This window comes from Paramisgurnus dabryanus, chromosome 13 (genome assembly GCF_030506205.2).
Source record: "Paramisgurnus dabryanus chromosome 13, PD_genome_1.1, whole genome shotgun sequence".
In the NCBI taxonomy this organism is placed as follows: Eukaryota; Metazoa; Chordata; class Actinopteri; order Cypriniformes; family Cobitidae; genus Paramisgurnus; species Paramisgurnus dabryanus.
Window position 1 is genome coordinate 28583525 of NC_133349.1, and position 16144 is coordinate 28599668.

Here is a 16144-nt window from a genome sequence, read left to right on the forward strand (position 1 = left end):
ATGTTGGCAGCGATGTGCTACGTGTAACACTAACAGCATCGGAAAATCTCCGGGTTTAGGTAATGCTTTGGGAATATTATAACTACGCAAATCCCAAGGCAAAAGACCACCCACCTAAATCTGTTTTACTGGCTCTCTTATAAAATTACCCTCATATCACAACAGAAACCCCCTCTTGAGCTCTGCAGGACCTGGCAGAAATCTGCATCAGCGAACACATCTGAAACAAATATACAGCAATTCAGTTATAACAAGGTCAATTCTGATCACATGTGGGGCCAAAGCTAAGTTCATGCATCTCAGATGTAACCACTGTGTTTTTAACAAAATAATTATTTTTGATAAGTCACTAAAAGTCTCAGTGTCTCAAGCTACAGAATGGGATCTATGGTAATTACTTGTATATGAATAATATGAAAGTGATTGGCTATAATTATTTTTAAAGAGATTTAATGCAGGCGAGCTCTATTTTAAGGCCTCAGTGAGGGGAGAGCGGGTGGATGTCATACAGTGAAATTTAGCAGCATGATGCAGCGTCCAGTGCTGGGGTGGTGGATGAAAGGAATATATCATCAGCTGGAAGCAGCAGAAGCCAGGGCCTAATTCTCACCGCCTGCTTCCTGCTCTGTATATGAAAGCCCGGGGGCCGACGACTGCTGTGGCCCTGGACTGTGGGAGTTCATGGAGGCCGTTGATCCCCGGATCCCAAAGAGAAAAAGATGCAGGGGTGTGGGAACCTTTCTCAGCATATCCTGCTCGGATGCTGAACTAGGATCAGTGTATTTCTGTTGTTTGTCTGTGTAAATCACAGTCAATGTTTTGCTCAGTAAGCCCCTTCTGGTAGATACTGTAACTCCACCATACAGAGGGAAAAAAAACAGATTTCTCCAATAATAACCATTTAAAAGAAGTTGTGCTTAGAGAGCACCTATTCTCCGATTTATGATTTTACATTTACTTTGGTGTGTAAGTGTATGTTAGTACATGTTAACTATATGCAAATTTAAAAATCACAAAAAAACGATGATGCGAGAACTGAAATCTCTTTTCTTGAACTACATTGATTTAATTCCATGATCACAAATGCAGACATGGTTTTATGTTTTTGTATCCTTTAGTGATGGGGACGAGACCGCCTAAGCCAAGTCTGAGTAAAAACCGAGTCTTTGAAGGGTCGAGACCGAGTCGAGACCAAGTCCATTGGTTTTCAAATACAGTCGAGTCCGAGTCAAGACCGAGTCTTTGAGGAAGCAAGTCAGAGTTGAGACCGAGTCCTTTAGGAGTCGGGACCATGACTATAAAAACATGTCCGTTTTCATATTCATGATTTAATATCACCCCAGTTTATAATCAACAGTTAGGCCTACAGACTAAGCTAGATTGGGAATTGTTTAGAGGAGCTGTCTTAACGTCTTAATATGGACTATGCTTTTACTATCATTAAAAAAATCCCTACCCCATGCATCATCTTCTGCCTACTTTTCTAGTGATAAATAAACGGCTCTGATGGCAGTATCTTTGCATTGCACCATGGGATGTCATTTTCAAATAATGCCGTCAACATTGAATTTTATTATTATTGTTATGTGCTGTGTGGTTTTTTATATGAACATAAAAAAATGTGTTGGTTTTGAGGACTCAGTCTGAAATTATGAGTCCTTCTCCTCTCACTGTGGTCTGAGACCGAGTCAAGACCGAGTCTTTGAAGGAACAACCCGAGATGAGACCAAGAAAACCGAGAAAGTCTCGAGTACTACATCATTAGTTTTCTTACCTTAATAATTTGTTACGTCCTGCTCAAGCCGCGCTGCTAAGGTTGATCGATCAGCTTGGTCATCTGCATTTTCTGGATCAAATTTACCTCGATATTTACTCCTGTCAGTATTGCATTGGAAGCTGATCTTCCAAATATGGTAATGAGCGTCACTTTTCCGCCAGATGCTGGAGTTATTCAGCAAATCACAACGCACTGGATAGCTGTCCAATCGGAGCACACCGTGCCTTTCGGAACGTTGAACTTTGTACAAAATTGACTTTGTATAAAATTGATGCGTTTCAGAGAGGCAGGGAATAGAGGAGCAACAATAATGTACGGTTTTTTGTTAACCATGAAAATGCAGCTGACCAAGCTGATCGATAACCTTAGCAGCGCGGCTTGAGCATGACGTAACAGATTAGTAAGGTAAGGATTTCACCAAATACACAAAATAACATTCTTTTAGCAACATATAGGGGCTCTTTAAAATAATATGCAACATTTAAATTAGGTTAACACTATTATATTAAAGTAGATGTTTGAAACATACTCTGCTTGTTGTTACTGAAGGCTTTGTGACTTTGTGCATTCATGTGGTGCCATCAGCCAAGCAATGTTGTCATGATGTCATTTCCTGTTGCTCCAGAGTGATAAGGGTTGTGATCAGTCACATTTTGTTTAACTTAAGTGACTAGCTCTAAAAATCCCTGTAGAGTCTGTACCGGAAACTAAAGCCTGATGAGCAATGATGAGAGTTTTTAAACAGGGCCATGTGTCAGCTTGCAAAAGAATTACATTTTAAACAAGGACTAAATGTCTAATAAAATACACATTATACACGTTGAATGTTTACATTAATAGGCAACGTGTTCATTGGTAAATACGCTTGAAATATGGATTATTTTCTCTTATAAATGTATCATTTTGCTTTAGAGTTCATATATATTAACTTATTGGAATCATTAGGATTACTTTAACTCTTTCCCTGCCAGCGTTTTTTGAAACATGTTTCCAGCCAGCGCCAGTATTTTTTATGATTTTCACAAATGTTTAATGCCTTCCAGAAAATCTTCTTCTTTAACTTCTCTAAAATATACTACATATTAAATGTAAGAACAGAGCCTCTGCTTTCAAAAATAAATAAATAAATGTTTCATCCTACCTTCATTATTTCTCTTTTTATCACCTCTCAAATACGGGCAAGTTTCTTCAAAAATATCAAATTTTGAGCAAAAAGCTGAGATAATTGCATTTTTGTGAAGGACTTTTGATAGAGATAGAGCGATGATTAAAACATACACAGAGATTGAAGTGTTTGCCCTAAGGGAATAATTCCAGGTTTTATAAGTTGTGTAAGAGCACCACCTGGTGGATAATAGCGGAAATAAGAATTGGTGGAAAAACTCTTCATTGGCAGGGAAGCGTTTTGTCTTTATTGATGAGTTACCGTATTTTTCGGTCTATAAGCCGCGTTTTATTTCATAACTTGGCTGGTGCTGCGTCTTACAGTCAGGTGTGCCTTGTAAGTCGGTATGAATTAATTTTGACATTTATGAGGCAAGAGACAACATTACTGTGTACTGCCACGAGAGTCCGCCATATGCTGCTCCTGTATTTATGTAATCAATGGATTCAGTAATGTGGAATGATGAGTATGCGAACTTCACGCTAGTTGGCTTATTCGTTTAATTTAGCCTATTAAACCTTCCAGGTAAGTTATCTATGATAATATTACTTTTAACATACAGATTTCTATTCAGCCTGCTGTTCTCTCTGCTATTGTTTAGTTGAATAACTTTAGAATCATTTTCTAAATAAACATCCGGAAAGTACGGTAAACTCACCAATGGCAGGGAAAGAGTTAATGATGTATGTATGTGCTTTATGGAGCTTTGCCATGTTGACCTACAAGAAGACAACATGATGGGATAAGTTAAATTATCCATTTGTGTTCAACTGAAGAAACACATTGTCCAATACATCTGGGATGGCATGAGGGTGAGTAGATTTGAGGGTTTTGGTGAACTAATAATGCAAACTTCTTGTTAATGTGATGTCACACCGATAAAGCCCCGCCCAATTTTATTCAAAAGCTTTTCTAAATGTATTCGTTAGCACGCTGTATCGCTAATGCAGCTAAATATACTATTATCTTAGACTGTATTCACAGGATTTTGATCTGTTTTACCCAGAGTGAGGGCAGTATCTCATTTGCATTTAAAGGTACAGGCGATGAAAAAATAGCTTAATTTTGCTCACACCCAAATAGGGGCATTTTGGACATGCTGTAACAAATGATCTTTGGGGTATTTTTAGCTAAAACTTTACAGGCACATTCTAGGCACACCTAAGACTTGCATAAACATAGGCATAATATGTGCCCTTTAAAAAAATATTTGTTGTATCCTATGTTTACATGATGCTTTTATCCAAAGTAACTTACAAAGATAAGGAAACAATCAAGTGATTTGTCATAGGGAGGCAATAGTACAAGTGCTTATACCAATTTACAAGTTTTCACTGTCCACAGTCAGTATCAATTTGTCAAGTATTCTTTCCAAAAAGACCTACCAGCGAGACAAAAAGTGGCCATCTCCAACATCCAAGCAGTTAGCTTGTTGGATTAGTTAAGGGGCTTGCATGCCCCATGTGGTTAGGTGGGACATACCCCAAAATTCCAGTGTCTTTTTTTGTCACAGTGGCATCAGATCCATTCTGTGCTGCAGGTGAGTATCTGGAAGAAGTGACCAATGCCAGCTCCCACTCTTGATCCCATCCGAGTGCACAGTACTGGACAGAGACCTTTGGGGTAACTCTCCCATATTGTCAACTGATATCATTACTCCAGCACAGACTGACTGTCACCATTAAAGTCACACACCTCTCTAGACATGCAGTTTACAACCCTTACCTGATGTTAAAACAATTAACCCTTAACTGTTAATTTAGTCTTAATGTGTCAAAAAGCACTCCTTTAAAGTAAATGAATAAATAATTGAGTCTCATACTCAGAAGACTAATAATCTACAGTAATAGTAATATGATTAAGAGCATAAAACTAGTCAATGCCTTTGCTTAATAAGCATTGATTTCAATCTCTGACATGCCCTTCATCAATATTAAAGATATTCACAGAATGTTCTTTACATTATGTAGGATGATTTTATGTATAAAATGGTAAATCATAAAGAATGACTACAGCTGGGACTGGGTCACATACTGTAGCTAGATAGACAGACAGATAGGGGGAAATCTGTCTTCATTAGAGTCGCGCATCTGAAACAAAGCATGATTTTCAAAGAGAATTCATTGCTTTTCAAGTCGGAGAAGCGAGGCTTTGTGAGAAATGGTTTTTATTTTGTAGCAAGCTATATTTGACTTACTTGTTATCATGAAAACAATAAGAACTCACAGACACTTGAGAAGAGTGGATGACTGTAAGACAACACAGATGCACAAACAAACACACGCCCACTGCTCCCACCTCACCAACGAGAGCCGCAGTCGGCCGGCTGTTGTTTTGTGAGACTTGAGGGTTTTGGGAAAAATAATGAGCTCATCGCTCTGGCCCCAAGGTACCGCTGGCAATTACCATGATCCATGCTCCTGCTCAGTGGGGACTCACTTCCCTCTCAGGTTTTGTGGGACAGAGAAAGAAGACCTTCGCAGGGTGCAGGCATTCTTTTCTTCTGACATCTGGATTCAAGGGGGGCCAGATATTCAAAGCAACACGTCGGTTGCTAAATAAGCCCACTTATGCATACGGATTTGATGAAATGGCTCCCGTCCAGGGCTGAACGAATGTCCTTGAAGTCAAAGTTGAACGCAAAGTTTTAACGCAAAGAAGATCAACAACTTGTCCCATTTCCAAAAGCTTCAAACATTTGGAAATGTCAGCTTGTAGAGACACACATTTCCAATGGTTTTGCCAAAGGGTGGTTGGCATGGGGCTTGTGTGTAAATAAATAAGGACGGTGCATATAGCTGTTGTTGTTGTTGTTGGCAAATGTGATTCATTGTGTGTAGTCTGTCACATCTGGTCACATCCAGTGGTGGACAGTGGCACAAAGCGACGGCTGCTGGCATTGTTAAAATCAACCAATGCTGTCCGTCTTCCTAAAAGCCTCATGCATAAACCCTACTCAGGGTAACTGAGACTGACATAATTTATAATTGACACTTTTTCATCTCTGGCCCGAGGCACGGCTGGGAAAATTGTTTCCAGAGAGATTTTTGTGTTGCGTTCAGAGTCCTCCCTAACTACCGCAAGTGTAATTCTTTATTAATGTTGTGTTTGTCACCTGTATAGAATATAATAATTTGAGTTTACGGGTTCGAGTTAATAGCAGTTTTGCACACACACACCGTTTAAGAACTTACGAAATGAAAAAGTGCAGATTCTCATCATAATAGCTACAAGCGATAATCATAGTGGTTTTATAAGATTGGAAAATGAGAGAAAATTACCACAATTGCCAAATTTGGCCAAACAGATGAGATCAGTAATTTCCAACCAGGGAACGTGCACGGTACTTCAGGGGTGTACTTACATTAAAACATTTCCAGGAGGATGTGGAAAGATTTGGTTTTTATAATATTAGAGCTTTAAAAATGTAATTAATAGCTTAACATGTTACTTTGGAGGAAAAAGTAAATCACATACAAATTTTGTGTTTGAAATATTTGGCGCACTGTAACTGTGCATTCACACCAGCCGCGGAAGAGGCGGCAAGCGCGGATGATTTACATGTTAAGTCAATGCAAACACGCGATTAGGCATCCTGCGGCGCAGTACACGCGGTAGCCGCGGCGCGAATGGCGCGGGGCGTTCCGCGCGTTCCGCACGAATTGAGCTTTGCCGCGGGAAACGCGCGAGTTCAAAAATCTGAACTTTGGCGGAATTCCGCGCCGCGTTAACCAATCAGGAGCTTGCTGTAGTAGTGACGTGATTACAGGAAGCAAGCGGAGTGGTGTAGTCTCCGCGGAGTCGCAGAAGCCCCTCCCATGACGCGGATTTCCGCGTGAATTTCTCGAATGACTAGAATTTCACCCGCGGCTTTCACGCGAGAATGAAGCGAGTGAACTCAAATGTTCAAGCGTCCAACTACGCGCGAATAGCGCGTTTTTGCCGCCTCTTCCGCGGCTGGTGTGAATCCACAGTAAGAAAAAGTGGTCAACTCGCTTCCCTAGCTGTCACTGAAGCAGTGGCCTTCACAAAGGTCCTAATATGTAGCATTTAGGTACATTTGGTGCTAATATGCACTCCTAGTAACTAGCTGCGTTTCCCCTTCAAATAATGCAAATTAATAAAGCAAATTGAAAATGCGCCCAATGGAAACATAGAAGTTTCGCATAAACTCTTATTTATTGCAAAAAAGTTTTATGCATGGGTGAGGTGGTATACAGGCAATTCAAAAAAGGAATATAAGGAATATATTGCAAAACTGCAATGGAAAATGCATTTACAGGTCACCTGACTTAAATGACTAAAAGTCACATGACCATATATACAAATGTGGTGCGGTATGTTTGATTGGAGTGTGTTCGACTTCATGTGGAGTCACAGGAACCATCAAGCACATGACATAGAAATACAGCAATAACGGTTCGCGAGTCGACTGCTCTGTATGCTTTTGAATCACTCTCGCTGTAGTTTAATGTCATATACATGTCGGTCTGCACGGTGCTGGATTGAGTCGAACACACATTCGTCGCCATCATTTTTGGAATTACTTATCGCCATATAACAAAATTGTATTTTAGTCGCATAACATCCAGAAATAAAGACGTTGTCCTTTTGACATTTAGAAAATAACGTTTTTGTGCAAATCTTGAATGGAAATTCATCAAGTGTGAAAACAACTTGTTGTTTCTCAACAAACTCACCTATGCGTACAGATTTTATGAAAATTATTAAATATTTGGTGGAAGTTTATAAAATGTGTCATGAATCTTTAGATTGTCTGTGTGCAACATGTTTTGTTAACTCTTTCCCCGCCATTGACGAGTTATCTCGTCAATTTGGAGAAAAAATTTGGAGAAAAAAACATTTTCCTGATGAGTTTTATGTTAATCTGTAATACCGCGATCATCCACTAGATGACACACTTAAAAAGTGATTTACTCATTTTAAACTCTGTGTATGTTTTGATAATCATTCTGAATCTGATCTCTAACAAAAATCCTTCACAAAAATGCTATTATTTCAGCTTTTTGCTAAAATTTTTTATTGCTGACGAAAAAAGATCCATATTTAAGACTTTATAAGGAGAGAAAAAATATAGATATACGTTTTTTTTTACACATTTCCCGTTTATTGTTTGTTTGAAAGCAGAGGGTCTGTTCTTTCATTTGATATATTTGTATGTTTATATATTTTTAGAAGGAAAATTTCCTAGAAGGCATTTTGTGAAACTTTTGTAAAAATCACAAAAAATGCTGGCGGGCAACTTTTAAAAAAATGGCTTGCGGGGTATGAGTTAATACACTGATATATAGCAAAATGTTGATTTGTTTGCAACTATTGTACCTGTACACACATATACACCAAATACCCAAAATATCTTTCGTTATTCAACCAGCACATAAACCTTGCCATTATCAGTCAATGACGCCGTTATATGATGTTTGATCATATGTGTTTGTTTGGTGTTGAGACCCCAGATGTCAGAGTTGAAGTCTGCATTGGTAATGAGAAAAACACACAGCTCCATTTTTTTTACCCCAGGAAGTTGGCAGGTGCAGATCTCAGAGCCGCTGGTGTGTCACAGGCCTGTTATTAGATTCAGTAGTCTCACTTCGGCAATGAAGACAAGGCTGTTTTTCATTACTCCGTGAACTTATTAACAAGCTTACTTTATCCTTAAAGGCTCACCCTTAATTGCATTTGGAAATGAAATGAGACTTGGCTTGAATGCTTAATGAGGACTTTTGAATTTGATAAAGGCTACATTTTGGATTGAATCTTTTATTTATAGCTCATTTTACAATTGAAGCCACAAATGGCAATCACTTGCGTTTTCACAGAATTACTTCAATATGATCTTCATAAAAACCGAAAGCTTCAAGGATATTTATGAATTTTCACATTTAAGACCACAACATACGATAGTTGTCCCGGTGTGATTGATTCCCTCCTGTATTCGGGTCTCCAGCTTAAAGTCAGATCAGCAGTCTTCCCTTGTTAACATGAAAGATATCACTGACTAGCAAACATGCATCCGATTTCCGTGTTCAGTGCTCCGCACCTGTCAGGAAAGTGACAATTTATGCATGCGTGATGATCCTCCCCTATAGTCACCGTCTGTGCCGAGAACACCGGAGGTCTGATTGATGATAAGATCTAATGGTCCAGCCCTGCCAAATCCCATGGAGGGTCACAAACACCCCCCCCCCCCCCCCAGTGGTTGAACCACAGACTCCTCTCAGTCTATACACAGCCGGAGACCCTCTGCACTACCTACTGAGTCATCTGGACTGTCTCTGCTGGGTGCACCCACGCTGAGAGAGCCAATATATCCACCTTTGCTCATGCCGACCCAGCCAATTACTACAGCGTGCTGTAATTTAATGTGTACATATGTGGCTCCCCGACGAAATGGTTTCAATTTAATTTTGGCGCAGCTTTTTCTGAGAACATGGTGACTGTATGGAACACAAAACTCAGTGTGCCCCTGTGTTGCCTACAGATAATTGCGATGATGTAACCATCGGTTTTCTGAGCTTATACATGTGTCAATCTCACCAAGGTTTGCTGGACCACAAAGTAATGACACCATAATTTGCATAACTCCAATCTGTTGTTGTTTATGCTTAAGGAGTTCAAGCCAATTTGAGTGAGTTATGTTCAGACTGGAAATAGTCATTTACTAAATACTATGCCGGATATAAAGCTTACTTTTTTAACTAGCATGTAAAACAATATGCTTAAAGTAAATGTTTTAAACATTAGTACCGTATTTTCAGTACAATAAGTCGCTCAGGAGTATAAGTCGCATAAATCAAAAATGCAACATGAAGAGGAAAAAAAAATATATAAGTCGCAATGGACTACACGTCGCATTTATTTAGAAAATGATTTCACAAAATCCAAGCCGAAGAACAGACATTTAATCTGGAAAGGAAAGTTTTTCAACTAAACAATAGCACACAGAACATCAGGCTGAATATATGTCCGTATGTTAACGTAACATTATCAGTTATCAGGCTAAATGAACAGAACAAGCCAATGCGAATAAGGTTCGCAGGCTGGTCAATCCACATCACTGAATTCACTGAATTACATAAAAACAGGAGCAGCAGACTTTCGTGGCTGTATGCGGTAATGTTGTCTCTTGGTTCATATATGTCAAAATGTATTCATACTGACTTACAAGTCGCGCCTGACTATAAGTCGCAGGACCAGCCAAACTATGAAAAATACTGCGACTTTAAGTCTGGGAAATACGGTATTATACCCAGTTATCACATGACCTTAGTAAATTTGTCACATATTATTATGACGTTGAATGTTTATTATTAAGTAGTATCCAGTAATCTAATTTTACAAGATTAAAATATATCTTTTGGCAGTTAAATTAAATAATTAAATGATGGGAATGTTTACACATCAAAGATGTGCTAAAAATGAAAATGTTTTGGAAAAGGATCCACGATTTAAACGGAAATTACAAAAAACGTAATATTATGAATTTACTGTATGTAAATATTGCTTTACCGCTTGTTGTTGTACTGGTTTTCATAAAAGTATTTTTTTTTTGCACGGAGAAGAAAATGGTATTGTTTAGAAAAAAACGTACACTTTGAAACTCATTGTTTGCATTTACGGGATCCCACAATGCTGTCGTTGTGTAAATAAACAGCCAAAATGCAAAACACGTTTACGTTTTCAGTTGGAAATGGTGTTGTGTAAACACCCACTTAGAGATAAAACTCGCAACTGTATTTGTTCATTCATCACACTGGAATCGGAAGGTCAAATAGTGAGCGTAATGCTAAGCGTATAGTGTACATACTCCATACTACAGAAATCTTAGGAATAGTATGGTAGTATGCCATTTTGAATACTTTTGTTCAGATGTCATCTATTTGGTTTATGGTTGTGATTTAGTTTTCAGTGTGTACAGTCCATATTTGTTTCTACTCCCAGTTGTTTAGTTTCCACAGGGTTTTCTGTAAGATATACTGCAATCGCTGCAGAATTGAACCAATCATCTGCTTTGTTTTCTTCCCTCAGAAACTGCTTTTTGGCGCCTGGCTCAGTAAGAACATTCATCACTGGTGGGCAGGACACAGCGAGACACAGTAAACGGCCAAAGTTCACGCCAAAAGGAATGCTGAACTCCTCGAGAGAAGCCAAAGAAACCCAGCATCAGCAAAGAGGAGCCGAAGGAGTCTCATCTCCTCTCTGCTCCTGTCCAACCCTCGAGGCTCATAAACAATAGGCCTCTCCACACAGGAAGTCTTCGCACCAGCCAGGGCCGAATCCAAGCAACTCTATTATCATTCCAGTTGCCACAGGGCGTTGAGCCATGGCGAACTCCGACCCCTGGCCTTATTTTCAAAGGTGATCTTTGATCCCTATTGTGGCTCAGCGATCCGCTCTGAATCAAGACGTGGAGAGAGGGGAGCAGGTGAATCGCTCTATCTCTGCTGTTGTTTTTGATGTTGAACATGGTCTGAGGCGATTTCTCAGCGTGTGCAGAGAGCAGGCAAAATGCAGGGATGGAAGTCAAGATGTTTGGCTTAAGTTTGCGATTTAGTTGTTGTTCGTTACGTCTTGATGTTCAAATTGTTTATTCAAATTGTTTATTAAAAAACTACTTTGTTTTTGTCTTGTATCGATTAAAATGTCAACAATAAGGTTCAACATCTCAAACATGACTATCTTTCTAAACTTTTGTTTTACAAACAGCCCTTTGTCTAAACCTGACTAATCTCATGAGAATTTGTCTGTATTTTACGAGTTAGCTAATTCGTTAAAGTAAATCGTACAAAAACATATGATTATCATAAAAACTCCAAAAACAAAAACCCACTCCTAACCCCAATGTCACAGGGGCAAGGGCAAATCATAAAAGGGAAATGCAGGGATGGAAGTTAAGATGTTTGGCTTAAGATGTTGAAAAAAGTCTACAGTACAGTTTGCAATTTAGTTGTTGTTTGTTGTGTCTTGATGTTCAACTTGTTTATTCAAATGTTTTTTTTAAAGTCTACTTTGTTTTGGTCTTGTATCAATTAAGATGTAAACGATAAGGTTTAGCATTTAAAACATGACTATCTTTTGAAACTTTAGTTTTACAAACAAGACTTCTCATGAGAATTTTTACGTATTTTACGAGTTGGCTAATTTGTTCATAGTAAATCTCCAAAAACGAAAACCTAATCCTAACCCCAATGTCACAGGGGCAAAGGCAAATCATACAAGTGAAATGCAGGGATGGAAGTCAAGACGTTTGTCGTTTAGTTGTTGTTTGTTGCATCTTGATGAAAGAATTGTTTATTCAAATGAGTTGTTTAAAGTATACTTTGTTTTTGTCTTGTATCAATTAAGATGTCAACGATAAGGTTTGGAATCTAAAAAATTACTATCTTTCGAAACTTTTGTTTTACAAACAGGACTTCTCATGAAGATTCGTACGTATTTTACGAGTTGGCTAATTCGTATGAGTTCGTACAAGTGAATCGTACAAAAACATTTTATTATCATAAAAAAACACTAACAAAATCCCACCCCTAACGTCCAACATGATCTCATAGAAATTCGTGTTGTAGTCACAAAAAATAGATTCATTTATTCGTGTTCATGGCATGTAATTTAGCTTTTTTCGTGCCTTGAGCACGAATGTCTATTTCAGGTCATTTTAGCACAAATTTATAAAATAGTTTTTTGTGTCCGTGGCAGGACTTTCTTTTTCGTGTCATTTTATTTATTGTTTTTTTTCTTCCTATTTTCATTGTCGCTTGGGGTTAGATTTGGTGTTTGGGTTAGGATGTACTTTTATGTATTGGTTTCTACATGTTTTTCTTCCACTTTTAAAACTATTCTCGTCCGGAGTTGGGTTTAGAGTTGGGGTTTAGGGGTGTCACGATTCTCCAAATCCTCGATACGGATACATTTTCGCTTCTAAGGTCAGGATTTGATTCAATTGTCGATTTCTAAAAAATTTTTGAAAGCACTAATCAAATTCTATGCCATTTTAGACCTTGAACTCGAGGATGCCCTTCCATGTTAGTCGTGCTGCCAGTGGAAAAATATGGTACACGCACATACCTGATAAAACGAAACTTCCTGTCAGATGAACATTCCTGTCAGTACTTTGCACCTTAAAACACGCTTTTATTACCGTCAGACAAGATTAGACTATATTGAGACTATACCCCAACAAGTCGTGTTTAAAAGCTGTTTTCATAATTCTTAAGCAACTGAAATAAGTTGTTGTGAAACTTAAACTGATCTCAGTTCAGAGAAACGACTTAGCTGAAGACGAGAGGCGCGTGCTGTTTCTTGTTTCCCATTTAAAGCGCAGCTCGCGTGGTTTCTCCTGCATCTGCCATGCTATCTTTTGACTGGCTGTAGTTAGCTAAGTTAGAGGAGGTTGACTCACAGCACTCAACACATGTTTTTTTACCACTTGGGAAGCCGACCGGAAGTGACATGGGACGTGGCAGTATCAACGATTCCATTTTTTAATTGGAAGTGCAAGGTTGTGACTTAATTTTGATCGATTTCGCTTTAAAATAGAAATCGTGACACCCTTAGTTGGGATGTCTAAAAATGTCACAGAAAGTGATTCTAACCCAAACCCCAAGCAACAATGGTAAGAAAATAGGAACAAACAAGAAGAAAACAATACATAAAATAACATGAAAAAGAAAGTCGTGCCACGGACACGAAAAAGACATTCGTGCTCAAGGCACAAAAAATGCGCAATTTCGTGCCATGGGCATGAATAAAATAATACATTTTTACTTGACTATATCATGCCCTGCTGTGTGATCAGTGTCACGTTCTTCCTGATCCCATTTTTTAAACCCTAGTTAGTGTGTAATGTTGCTATAATAGTATAAATAATATCTGTAAAATGATAAAGCTCAAAGTTCACTGCCAGGCGATATATTTTCTTTAATAGAATTCCTCTTTCAAAGCCTACAGCAAACGGCCGGTTTGGACTACAGCCCTCTACTTCCTGCTTTAATGATGTCAGTAAAATGGTTCGTTGACTAAACTCCGCCCACAGGAATACGTCAGTCATCAGCTTTGGCTCAAACGGCTCTACTAAGCTAAGCAGCTATCGAATCACTATTCAAACTACACAATCAGAACTCGATACGTATTTCTGAAGGAGGGACATCATAGAACAAGGAAGACATCAGCCTGTTTTGAGGACAGTGAAAACAGCGCTATAGAGAAAAGTCAATTGTGTGAAAAATACCGCGTTTTTTACACGTGAAACACGAACACATGTTATATTGCCCACTATAAACACAATCAAAGCTTCAAAATCACAGAAAGAACGGGAGCTTTAACGTTACAGGAGCAATGGCAAATCATACAAAAATGTAAGAATGTGGTTGTATAAATTAATCCAAATTAGCACCTCGTAAAATATGTACGAACTGCCATGAGATAGCACTGGCTAAACATAAACATGATCTTTTTGGGCTGAAGTACCTTGCATCCTCCAATTATCAATAAACTAAACAGTACTTCAACTTGTTCATTTAATTCTCTACATTACCGTTTTTGCTGCCTCACATCTTTGAGTTTTTTTTTCCTCTCACTCTGTCTGTGTATTACTGTGTATAAAATCAATTTGGGCTTGGGGCTGATCTGCCTCACAAACTCCTTTGATTTGGTTCCCACCACCGCCTAGCAGAGGACTACAGGCAGCCTTAAGTTCTTTAAGGGATTTGTACTCCCCCTAGCTTTAGCTCACCAACACCAACACCGGCTCTATCTGCCGCCCTCCGTGGGGCTCCTGAACAATGCTAAAAGAATTACTAACTTCAGTTAGATTCTGTTGGAATACCGTCAAAGAAAAACAGGCTTTCGTTGCAGACCTACCTGCAGGGCAAATGGCCTTCAAAGGCTGTGATCAAAAACTGTTTATTGTAAAATGATGCATAAACATAAAGAAAGTTCAGGAATTCAGTTAAGCACTTAACTTTCCATTCAAAGACAACCTTGTAAACTTGAATCGAGGTTCATTTAAAGGGATAGTTCACCCAAAAATAAAAGGGAGATATTTGGAATCCAATCACGAGCCCCATTCACTTCCATATTATTTTTCCTACTATGGAAGTGAATGGGGCTCATGATTGGTTTGGTTACAAACATTCCCCAAATTATCTCCCTTTGTAGTATAAAAAAAATATTTATACTAGTTGAAACAACATGAAAGTGAAAAAATTATGAATTTATTTTTATTTTTGGGTGAACTATCCCTTTAAGCATAAATTAATGTCAACTGAGACTTTGAAACCATTAAGCTACCGTAGATCTTTGATCTTTTTTTTTTGAAAAGGTTTTTATGTGTTTTTGTTAAATTGTGAGTGAGTCTTTCAGTTCCCCTTTAAGAAACAGACACAGACTTTCACTCCATCTGTTATTTTTTATTTTGGGGAAAGACAGAAAAGAGAAAATGATTGATTCCCTTTCACCAGACCCCAGCTCATCTCGTGTTAAACAGCGCCCCCTGTGAACAGTCACGGGCACTGCAGGTTTGATTCATACTCGTGCATGCATGCAAGCATGTCTGGAGTTCATTTAGGTGGAACAGGGTTAGTTAGCTCGCCTGGGCTTCAAAGCAACGTTTCCTCGTGATTGAGGTCGACTGTAATGATGTTTTATGAACATGCAAGAGGGAAACTCCAGAGAAGAAATGTTTTAGCACCTCTTGCTTTGAACCTTCGGCTGTTTCTGCTCGTTCGCTCGACCTGTTTTATCGCCTCGTAAAAATGCAGGCGTGTTAGCGAAGTTAAGATTTCCCCTTTTAAATTAAAGTCAAAGTTAAATTCACATTTACCTGTTTAATTGCTGCTACTTGGGTGTCATTAACACAGAACAAATGCATTCTGGGGTCATTTGGCAAAACGGTGCTATTTGTGTCTCTCATGTACATGTGTAAAAATAAATTAACTTATAAAAAATATGTGTTGTGCATCAACCATAGACTGTAAAAAAAAGATGGACAACGCCTGTTCGCTCTCTTCCATTGGTGAAAAGTGAAGCCGCCAGGGTCCCGATATGGCGCTGACATCTTGGGTCTTGAGTCTGCGCAATAGCGATTTCGGGACCAGTCATGCGCAGTAGTGAGCAGGTAGGGAAGCCGCGAAGTCAAAACCCCGCCCTCGCTCTCGTAGAATGCGCATATCACACGATATCAC

At 38.8% G+C, this 16144-nt stretch overlaps 1 long non-coding RNA gene across 2 annotated transcripts in view; it reads left to right on the forward strand.

Moving 5' to 3' along the window:
- Nucleotides 1-15895, forward strand: part of LOC135728179 (uncharacterized) — a 113152-nt gene extending 97257 nt beyond the window's left edge. For both annotated transcript variants that reach the window (XR_010525421.2, XR_010525422.2), the window contains exon 6: nucleotides 10992-15895. This is a non-coding gene — a long non-coding RNA (uncharacterized lncRNA). The remainder of the gene's footprint in view (nucleotides 1-10991) is intronic.
- The last annotated feature ends 249 nt before the right edge of the window (nucleotides 15896-16144 follow it).